This window comes from Thermobia domestica, chromosome 9 (genome assembly GCF_964235325.1).
Source record: "Thermobia domestica chromosome 9, izTheDome1.hap1.1, whole genome shotgun sequence".
Classification (NCBI taxonomy): domain Eukaryota; kingdom Metazoa; phylum Arthropoda; class Insecta; order Zygentoma; family Lepismatidae; genus Thermobia; species Thermobia domestica.
This window is the reverse complement of record NC_137462.1, coordinates 1114508-1126446: the sequence shown is the minus strand read 5'-3', so window position 1 is coordinate 1126446 and position 11939 is coordinate 1114508. Positions and strand designations below refer to the sequence as shown.

General features: G+C 36.8%; 1 protein-coding gene across 1 annotated transcript in view; it reads left to right on the top strand.

Moving 5' to 3' along the window:
- The window catches only part of chas (chascon), a 254883-nt gene that overhangs the window by 60164 nt on the left and 182780 nt on the right, over positions 1-11939 (top strand). The gene's annotated exons all lie outside the window — the stretch shown is intronic.

The following is an 11939-nucleotide window of genomic DNA, read 5'->3' as shown; positions in this document are numbered from 1 at the left end:
GAGATCTAACCTGGGTAGTTAGATAAATAAGTAGAGTGCGCCATCAAGCTATTAATTTACTTCTTTTCTTAATAATTTAAATCATGAATTGAAGCGTGTGTTGAAGTGCTAACATTTAAGAAATGAGTAAAGAGAAACCTTCTATTAGAAACGGGCTTGTGAATCTTAAAGATCACACATCCTGGGATTGAACGTACGACCTTGTCTCTTGAGCTGAGCACAATACCAATTACTTGGCATGCCTCTTGGATTGTGTTTGAAGACTGATTTGATCGAGAAAACATAAAGTAAGTGGTATTCTCTTGTAGTTATTGGAATTAACGAAAGGCGGACCAGTCTCACTTTCTAGAACGTAAACAGTGATAATAGTGTTCATAGCACGAGACAATGCTTTCGCGTGCAACAAATAATCGTTGAATAATTTTGGTTGTCATTGAACTTCCCGTGCGTGAATCATGCTCTCAAGTTTATAGAAAAGAATCTTCGTCCTTGGCTGAGGAGCAGACGCTGTATCATTTATTCCTTGTTTGGTGCTCCCTGAGTCTGACCTTCACAACCCGGCTTCATCCTAAAAAAGCCAAACAATGTTTATCTGCAATTACCTTTCCACTGCTTTTGTTTTCCCTTCTCGCTCGTTATTCGGTTGCAAGTACATTTATTCCGATAATTATATGTAATTTATATTATGAACTGCACAATTTGTCAATAACATTTATTTAACATTCCAAATATCCATGTACAGCACTAGAAAGGCATATAAAAGTACCTGATAGTGCTTTACAGCTGTTTTTTCAACTTTTACCTATGCTATTATTTCTAGTTTTGGTTCAAATTTATCAGCTGTTATTACGTTGTATAGAAAGATGGAGACCCAATTCAATCAATGATCTTCAAGGTAAAACCATTGTCAAATAGCAAAATACCATATTTATACATTAATCGTCATGAGCCTCATTTACAATTGACTGTTACGTTATAGTGAGTCGATGTTACTACGTTTACATTATGACTGTTGACATAGGTAAGTAGGTACCTTCTCTTGTATAAAAATTACATAAACACGAGGTGTGATCAAAAAATATAGTGAATATTTTTATTAAAAACAAAGTAAAACGCTTACATTTAATTTGATTTAATCATCTTCAAAGTACTAGCAATGCACTTATTCTAACGTTGAATTCATGACTGGGAGCATTTCTGGAAGACATCTTTTGGAAGAATGTTCAGCTGATCTATCTCTTAATGTCCTCTTAATGTCAGGAATGAAGTCCAAACGTTTTTCTATAAGCAAAGTTTTAATTTTTGGAAAAAATCAGAAATCGCGTCGTGTTATGTCTGGAGAGTATGGTGGATGTGGACAGACAGAAATATTTTTTTCGCTCAAAAACGCCTGTTCGTCAGTCAAAAGTCGGGGAACGTACTCGCTCTTCTCATTTCCAAAGCGGTGAGTAATATGCTTTCTACGGACTTGTACGAGATATCTAATTCTTTGGAAACCTCTCAAATAATTATTCATCTGTTTGAACGTACACTCGGGTAGTATTTTTTTTTTTTTTTGCCACTTTTACACGTTTTCTTCTGTTTTTGAGGTTAATGGACGTCCTGAACTTTACTTTTTCTTCTACCGACTCATTTCTGGTTTGAAATCGCTCATACCACTTCTAAACAGTCTTCAGAGTTACAGCAATATCGCTATATACCTATTTCAACATTTCATGAGTTTCTTTGGCATTTTTTTTTTTTCAACTTGAAACAAAGTTCACGCGTTTTGATGCGCAACAGACACGGTAAACACAACCTCACTCTAGCGGCTCTGGACGCTGACTGACAAGTCAAAACATGTTCCAACTTGACGCTGACTGTCTCAAAGGATTAGGCTATCGAACAAATTACATCAAATGGTTGGAGCGTTAGCAGTTACTGCTAAAAAAAAAAAAAAAAAAAGACCATTCACCATATTTTTGATAACACCTTGTGTATCAATTTCCAGTTCGTCTGACTGAAACAGCAAGATTTTGCAACTTTGTCAAAGTTTACGATGTTGTTTATGGTGCTTTGGGTGTAGAAAAATGGTCGTAAAAAGAGTTGCCGACGAAACGAGACGAGACAGAAAGAGGCACACTTTTCGAGACGAGACATCACTTTCACATTTTTCCGAGAAAGTTATTTTCCTGTTTTGTAGGCAACCCTAGCACCAAAATTTTGTTTTAGCCACTCCACATCAGAGATTTTGGATAGAGACATGGAGAGAAGAATATTGAGTTTCCGTAGCACAATGTTTTTCAGTAGTTTCCTCGTATCTTCAGAAATTAGGTACAATTCCTACCTTCAATGTTTCAATGTTGTAAGCATCATAGAAGCCAAAAGCGTTGGACTTGTTACCCGAAATTTATCACATTCGATATTCACAGTTTCTTTTACAACATCCTCACTAAACCCCTTTATTCTTTTTCGGAGATTTTCTACAGGATACGAGGTGTGTTCGAAAAAGTATCGAACCTTATATTTTCCCGCATAAACCAATGAAGCGCGTGAGACTTCCTTCAGTGTAGATGTGTAGGGGACACTCAATGCGCAGTCATGGATTTTTTCTCTGTTGCAGCATGCGTCAGTTGCTGGGAGTCGGCCAACGAGTGAAGACGTTTAGTGAGCTGTCGCCGTATTTCAGTTTTTTGTAAAATAACAGAAAAAACTTGAGCAGCGATATTCCATAAAATTTTGCCAAAGGCTTGGCGATACCCAAGCGGAAACCACTCAATTGGATCGGTGCATTCAATTATGAACGAGAATTTGTGCATGAGGAGAGTAGCCGCGAAATTTAATTCAAACTTTCATCGCCAAACACAACATTCCTGTGAGTCGTTACACTCTCTACTCACCCGACATGGCTCCGTGTGACTTCTGTTTATTTCCCAAGCTGAAAATCCCACTAAAAGGAACCCAATTTGAGTAAAGAGAAGACATCATGCGGAATGTGAGAGGACGATTGCCCATCATTTCAAAAACCGCGTTTCATGTTTCCAACAATGGCGGGAGTGCTGGGAGAAGTGCGCGCACTACCAAGGAGACTAATTTGAAAGGGATTAGTGTTTCGGATTTCCAAATCAATAAATATATTTTTGCAAACCAGTTTCAATACTTTTTGAACATATCTCGTATTTCTCTAGTAAATTAAAACAATGACTATAACATTGATGTCTACTTGACCACATACTTAAACTAAACTCAACGAAACTGACAGCTTTCCAGTGGCCAATTTTTGGAGTAACTTGTGTGATTAAAGAGTAGCTTTACAGAAGAGAACTCAAGTTACTTGTATTCAGAGCAAAAAGAAAAAAAGAAAAGTATTAATATAAATGGAAATGGCGGGCGTCCTTGGGCACACTTCCAAATCTACTTTTAAGAGGTCTTGCTTTTTGACTTTCACGCGACCCTTTGGTGTCACCTTTTTACATGTATCATGTTCTTCATTGCTTTTTCAGTTGGAGAATTCCCTTCACGATCATTGATAACTTTTCCCTAAACTCTTTTGTACCATAAATATGTAAGCTTCTTTCTTTTACATTTACTGCATTGCTGATTTTTCATCCATTGTAAAATGCATTCACTGCACCAACAAAACTTTGGAGAATAGCTTTGTCTTTCAATCTAACATAAAATTAAACCAATATCTTTGTTTTGTCCGAAATCTATAAAATTGTTTTTTATTTAAATTTAAGGAAAATATCTCTAAAATTAAAACAAAAAATGAAATACAATGAAATTTTTGAGTTTTACGTCCCATGTTTATGCCGGTTAGGCTAAAGGAGACGATGATGATGAGTAATGAATGAAATGGTGAAATGAAGAAAGTGGGAGCAAACGGGAGAACCCCGAGAAAACGCACGCACACGGTGTTTGTCCACCACAAAGTTAACTGGGCGGGAGCAGGGTGTGAACCCAGGACCCCATGTACCAGAGGTGAACGCTTTACCACTGAGCCACCGCGGCCCCTTAAAATTAAAACAGTCGTGTTATTCAACTGGAATGAATTGTTATGTTACTTAAAATTGTTTACATGATTAATATGTAGCGAATGTCCGTAGGATAATGATTCTTTCTTCCATAAGCGCCAGAATTGGGAATCAGACCCCTTCAGTCCCCCAATATAGTTGTTGAGAGTCTGACAACCAAATATTTCAGTGTCGTTTTCGTGTTTTAATTTTTACAAAACAATTTTCCTGGCTAAAATTTAAGAAAATTACTACTATCTCTCAAATATTGAGAATATTCATACTTATTTGAAAAAAAATAACTGAAACTCATTATTATAAGATAAAACATTACAGTAACTGAGACCATCTCTGTCTACAATGTTCCTTTTCTTAGGAGCTTATATTTGCTTCATAATTGAGAGTGGTCTCAAGTTCCCAGCTAGTGACCTACTACCATGACTGAGGCCTTTTCAGACGATTACCCACCTCTACTAGGCGAATGTCAGAATGGCATGTTTAAATAATTCTTTTATTTTTATTTCCATATTATTATTAGGTTAGGGGGAAAGAAAAAGGGCCCCCGAGTTTTTCCTACCCCATTTTGAACCGGTACATGAAAATGCGATTTTCTTCATGTTTGCCTGCGTCAATTTTGAAAATTCTTTCAATAATCGATTTCTCTCGTCGAGCACTACAAGAATCAGTGAAAATCTCGCGGGCCCTTTTTTCTTTCCCTAACATTTTCTTCTTCTTCTTCTTCTTCTTCTTCTTCTTCTTCTTCTTCTTCTTATTATTATTATTATTATTATTATTATTATTATTATTATTATTATTATTATTATTATTATTATTATTATTATTATTATTATCGATTGTTAATGACTCTACTGTGAATTTGACTTCCAAGTTGAGTCATGTCTGAAAGCTTATTAAATAAATGACTATTGCAAAGAGATATGGAGAAACAGAATCTCTACAAATACTTAAGTATAACTGAGCACATCTGTAGATCATATTTCCTCCTCTACTGAGAAGTTTTACAGACATAATAGTATCTCAGGAAAAAAATTCTCGTAGGCCTTGGCTGTTACTATATTTATTTAGCCTTTTCGTCGGAAATTATATTTAATATACACATCGATTGATATAGGAAATATGGGCATAATTTTAAATACTTTACGCATATTGACATTTCCTGTTCAAAACTAAACTATGTACTATCCAATGCAAAATACCATTTTTTAAAATTATACGAAATTAGAAAACGAAAACCATAAGCTTTTCCGAAAAAAAAAAAAAAAAACTGTTTCATTATTGTCTCTGAAAATGAAATGAATCTATGCCCTTAGAAACTATATCGTTAATTTTATAGACTATATCCTATGGGATAAACAAAGCAAATGTCAAATTCTTAAGACGAAAGAAAAAAAATAAATTCCTATAGGATAAGGAAAGAAAATAATAAAGTCCTATAGCAGAGTTTCCCAACCTTTTTCAACTTGCGGCACACTTCAGGGTAACTTGAATTCTCGCGGCACACATATTATTATTATTATTATTATTATTATTATTATTATTATTATTATTTGAAGATTTAAAATACTGTAGTATTTTTTTCTGATTACTGACTTTCTTCCCACGGGGAAGAAAGCTCGATCACTGCTTTTTTCCCCGTGGTAAATCATTATGCTTATTTTTTATTTCAATTTAAAACTAGAAAACAATTGCAATCAGATATACGGCTCCAGTTGTTAAAAATACACTTTCTCTTTCGAAAACTGTATCCAACCTTTCATTAAGGAGGAGGATTACTAAACAACGAACGAACGAACAAATCTTTTTTACTTTTAAATCACAAATGTAGGTAATTCGTATGCATGTTTACTTTGCCGGAAGGATTGAATAATATTTTAAAATTTCAAGTTACGAAATAGTCTGCAATAATAAAGAAGCAGTAATGGTCATAACAATGATAACAAATACTTTTTTTTCAAAATTAGAAATGTACAGAAGAATGTTCTACAGAAAATTAAAAATGTTCTACAGAATAGTAACACAGTATGAAACTTTAAATTTCAGATTCATAGTAGTAATGTGAGATACAAATATACCTTTTTCTGTCTTGCAATTTGATTGCTATAGAATTAATAATTTTGTTGCGATTTCCTCGCGGCACACCAGCGACCCGTTCGCGGCACACCACTGTGCCGCGGCACACCGGTTGGGAAATGCTGTCCTATAGGCAAAAGAAGGAAAATGCTAAATTCCTATAGGCCAAAGGAAGCGAATGAAAAATTTCTTTAGGCTAAAGAAAATAAATGATAAATTCCTATAGGCTAAAGGAAGTGAATGATAAATTTCATTAGGCTAAGGAAGATAAATGATAAATTCCTATAGGCTAAAGAAATGAATGATAAAATCCTTTAGTCTAAAGAAAATAAATGATAAATTACTATAGGCTAAGAAAAAGGTGGAAGATAAATTCCTTTTGGCTAAAGAAAATACATGATATATTCCTATAGATTAAAGAAAGCAATTGATAAATTCCTATAGGTTAAAGACAGTGAATGATAAGTGGAAGTTAAAGATAATGGAAGAATTCGTGGAATGAAGAGAATATGAGGAAATAGGACTGACAAAGTCTATAGCCATAACTTATTCATCAGAAATTTATATGATATGAATCAAACCAGGTACCACATAGACCAGATGTGAGCACTTACCTAAACCAATAGTCTGTGTGGAATCTGGAAACTAATTATTTATTCATTCTTCCTAATATCACACTCTCATTCAAAGAAGCGATACAGCTAATGGTTGGCCTTGGGTCGATTCCCACAGAGATCAGTCACTGAGATTACGTTCTCCTGAGTAAAACTGAAAGCTTCCACAGCCATTTGTTAATAAGTAGGTTTGTCACGTGTACACCACGTCAAGGAGTTCGGTTAGAATGGTGAAATATTAAAAAAATGGAAATGAAATGAAATCTTTCCGTTTAACGTCTCATGATTATGGCTATTAATCTAAGGCAGACGGCTGATTTAAGGAAATGAATGAAGAGTTGGTGGAATTGGAATGTGGAAGCAAACCTGAGTACTTCGAGAAAACCCACGGACAGGATGTTGTCCACCATAAACTTGCTTGGACGGGGATCGAACCAGGGACCCGATGCACATGCGTTCTGCCACTGAGCCTCCGTGCCCCCATGAAAGTAATTAAATGGTATGTAACCAACATGACAGTTTTGTACAATTGGGTTGCATACTGCCCAGGAGCAATTCTTCTCTAATAGCCATCTATGAAAATACATAGGGAGCGTATCTTGGGATCAATTGGATGGATCGCATTGCTTCCATCAACCAATTCGACTTCTAGCTTTTGGTCCTCTACGTTTTGGCCAATATTGAAACTGATTGGTCTGTAGTTATTGAGGTTGTTGTCTCCCGGATGGATGGACGGACGGACTGGTAAATATATAAAAGAAAAAATGAAATGAAATCTTTAATTTTACGTCCCACATTTATGCCAGTTAGGCTAAAGGAGACGGTGATTATGAAAAATGAATGAAATGGTGGAATGAAGAAAGTGGGAGAACCCCGAGAAAACCCACGAGCACGATGTTTGTCCACCACAAAGTCCACACGGCGCGAGCTGGGATCGAACCAGGGACCCCAAGCACCGGAGGTGAACGCTCTACCACTGAGCCAACGTGCCCCCATAAATATATGAAAGAGCTTCAATGAATAAACTAAACTCGTTAATAAAAGTAAAACAGATAAGAGCATAATACAGATAACAGATAAGAGCTGTTGTTTGCTGATTGAATTGTCTTTACAACTTTCGTGAGAAGTGTGGCTAAATAGGACGGGGCAACACTTTATACTAGGATATGAACTATTATAGTGCGTTTCATGTCCTCTTATCGGAAACCAAACAGGGAATCTCGTGCACCAAAGCCACCTATATGCTAGCCCCGGAGCTAGGCCAGCCGCAAGAGCAACAGAGATTTTGTGTAAAATTTCAATCAGAGGAAATCTTTCGGAACGCCATATGTGCGCTATCAAGCGATCAGTGCACTGAATTTTAAAGAAAGGCAAAAGCCATAACCTAACCGTCTTTGTACAAATGACGTCATAGCGACGAGGTCACATGACAAATGTCCATAGAAAAATGACTCTCCCGCTATGGGCAAGGCCGGTCATCGATGACCTTGGTAGGTTTTGCGGGTTGCCGCTTCAGGTCGCCGCAGTAAACAAAAAATGTTGAGAAACATAATTGAATAATTGCATTTCGTAAGGATGGAATTTTCTTCATGCCAATCGGAGCGCAAGGGTAATGCATATGATGAAAGCTTTTATCTGTTCGCCGCTGGCCTTCAAAGGCTCTGCATCCCATGCATATTCCAATATATTTCAGTTGCAAGGTTGAGAATTTAAATACGTGCTGAGGAGAGAGTAACAAGGTATTACAGATAGAATAATCGTAATATTTGTTTCTGAGAGATTGTGATGATATAAATTGAATGAGTACTTGAAAGAGGGAAAAAAGATCAACTTTAAGGTTGATTTCTTCTTCTTCTTCTTTCCCTTGTGAAGATTTCCGAACCTTCTAGGGATGGGCTCGAGTCGAGTCGAGACAGAATTTTCCAGACAAAATTCGAGTCGAGACACAGCTCTTCCAATAGAAAAATATACATTTTTCGAGTCGAGACATCACTTTTACAGCGCATTTTCGAGACGAGACAGTCTCAAATCTTGTCTCGTGCGCATCCCCAGAACCTTCCAACACCGGTGAGATTAAGTTCCTAAGTTGATCACAGTAAAGTATACCTTGAAGAACAAATGACAGTAGGTGTTCTTCTATCTTCGATATTTCCAAATTTCCTGTTGATTTTGTGCATGTGGCTTAGTGGTAGGGTGCTTACCTCTGGTGTGTGGGGTCCTGGACAAAGCAAGTTTGTGGTGGACAACATGGTATCTGTGGTTTTTTTTCGAGATACTTCCGTTTCCTTCCACATTATCATTCCATCATTTTTCTATCATCATTTACTTGCTTTAATCATAATTTCCCTTAGCCTAAAGATCATAATAATAGAATGTTAAACTGAAAGATTTAATTTCATGATTTGCTACAGACATCTGCAAAACTAAATAATATGTTACAATTGCACTCTATAAATACCTATCTATAAGTATTTGCTCCGAAGACAGGTTCTAGCCCACTTACCATAACGTAACTATAGCGTGATCACTGAGTCAGTAGAGCAGAGGTAGGGTAGCAAGTTATTTCACTACGGTTCGGAAAGTTATGTTAAACTGGAAAATATGAGCCAGTGTAGAGGATTAGGTTTACAATTAGGATTAGGGACACCAGAAACACAGCAACTGAATAATCTCAGTAGTTGTACTCGTCAACTAATATTCCTATAAAGCACTGTAACTTCTTATTGCATAAGGAAGTCAGTATCTTCATAGAACCACATCTGAGAAAGATTTAAGAAAAGTATGAAAAACTCTTAGTTCATTTAAATTCTTCCATTTACAACCTTTGATGCCAAGTTTCAAGTCACTCATTAATTTTAGCGTTACTTTCTCAGATTTTTTTTTTAATCAGTTACTGCACTCAACTCCTTGGCGTGCAATACACTATAGGATTAAAATTGTGTTTCATTAAGAGCTCCAATTGTTTACATTTTTTTTTTACTTCAACCAACATTCGGTTACACAAATATTAACGCTCAAATGTAAATCTAATTACGAGCCTTGTCCTATCATGAAATAATCACACTCAAACAACGTATTTTTAAATTGCTTTATTTCCCTATTGGCTATATGGTTAATGTATGTGTCTTCTCTGAGGAAGACTGGGTTTCAATTCTCGACAGGAGCTCATGTGGTTGGGATCCGATGTCAAACTGTACTCCCTGTTCCACATAGCTTCGGTCCTCAAGGGATACTGAACTCTAATACGATACAATCATTTTCTTACTGAAGCTGAGAACAAATTCTGGAGATAACTCTCATAGAATGACAGGTCGTGAGGTCTAAACCTAGAACCATTCGATTTAAGAAGCAATAACACTAATTAATTGGCACACCCTTGTGACGTTTGTGCTTCATGCAAAGAAAAGCTCGCAAGAGCAAAGAAGATATAATGGCATCTCTTCATCTCCGCCATTAACTTAGCGAAGAAGCAAGTGTTGGTTGTTCGTTTGAGAATGTCGCAACTTTGGAGGTTAACCACAGACCACGCATTGAAATCTCCACCCAAGACGCTGGAGACGTCCAAGCTGAAGGAGCTTCTCTGCTTGGTTCATCTAGGTAATACTAGGATAATAGGATGATAATACTAGGATGGCCAACTCATAACTATCAAATACATATTAACTACACTGCCAATATGTAAATGTTTGTGAATGTTATTAGAGAAATGCTCTAATGACTTATGTATTTATTTTTCAGTTTTGTCACTCATGGTCTGCCGTTTAGGCTAAAAGAGACAATTACAAAGAAATGAATGCAGAAAGGACAGTACATAACACCATGACCTGAGTGGAATTCGAACCCTTGACAAATAGGTCTTGTGATCACCAGCTAATATGTTAGACAGCTCGATCATGTTCGCCGGTTCTCTAGGGTTTAAGAGGTTCTGTTGATCATCTCCTGTAAAGTGTTAGGCATTTCTTAATGGTATTGGTAATAACAAATCATGGCAGTCTGTACGTAACGCTAACAGTCAAGCTAATAGAGTCGCTATCTGCGCTGCCTTTATATCTGATCCCTACAAATGTCACTAGTGTGCATGCAATTTCCAAATTTAAAACTTTTGTCACAGTTCAATTGCAATTTAAAAACTACAATGTTACAATTTAATTAAATTGTATTTGAAAATAGAAATCTTTCACTTCAACGTCCCTCAATTATACCCTTTACGCTAAGGGAGATAGATGATTAAGGCAAGTGAATGATTATGAAAGAATTGGTGGAATGAGAAAATATGAGAAAACGGAAGTACCACGAGAAAACCTACGGACATGACGTTGTGCACCACAAACTTACTTCCCCGGGGATCGAACCAGTCACCAAACGCATCAGAGGTAAGTGCTATACTACTGAAATACCGTGACCCCTATTTCAAAATATAATAACCTATAGTGCACAGCTGTTTAAGCACAAAACTAGACTATTTCCAATCAATTGACTTATCTTGTACAACTATATGCAGCAGAAAATTTGATATTTGTTCATTTTCTCTTCTATATCTGAAATTAAATGAAATGAAATTTCAGGGGGCAAGGTAGCTCAATGGTAGAGCGCTTACCTCTTGTGAGTGGGGTCCCTAGTTCGATCCTCGGAGAAGTAAGTTTGTGATAGACAACGTCGTCTCCATGGGTTTTCTTGAAGTCCTCCCGTTTCCCCCACATTCTCATTCCACCAATGCTTCCATCATCATTCTCTTGCCTTAATCATTATCCCGGTTAGTCTAAAGAGCATACTCGTGGGACGTTAAGTTTAAATGAAATGAAACATATAGTTTTACGTCAAACGATTATGCACCAAGGCTGATGGAGACGATGATCATTTAAAATGAATGGAGGGGTGGAATCACTGGCGCCGATTTCTCTGTAAATTTAAGGGGGCCCATTCACATGCAGAAGATATATATAGGAGGATTTTAAGACAAATTGCATTGAAATTATGCCAAATATTGTATATTCATAAATACAATAGAGACCCACATGAGCTTTGGGGGGCCCGGGCCCCCCAGGATCGGCACCCTTGGGTGCAATGAAGAAAGTGGGAGAAACCCGAAAAACCGGACAGTTGTTCATCCAGCATAAAGCTCATTTGGCGCGAAGTGGGGTCGAGCCAGTCACTTCACACCCTAGAGGTGAGAGCTTTACCACTGAGCTAACTTCCTCACAATACCTCGAAATGTGAGAAGAACAGACAATTTTGATTTAAG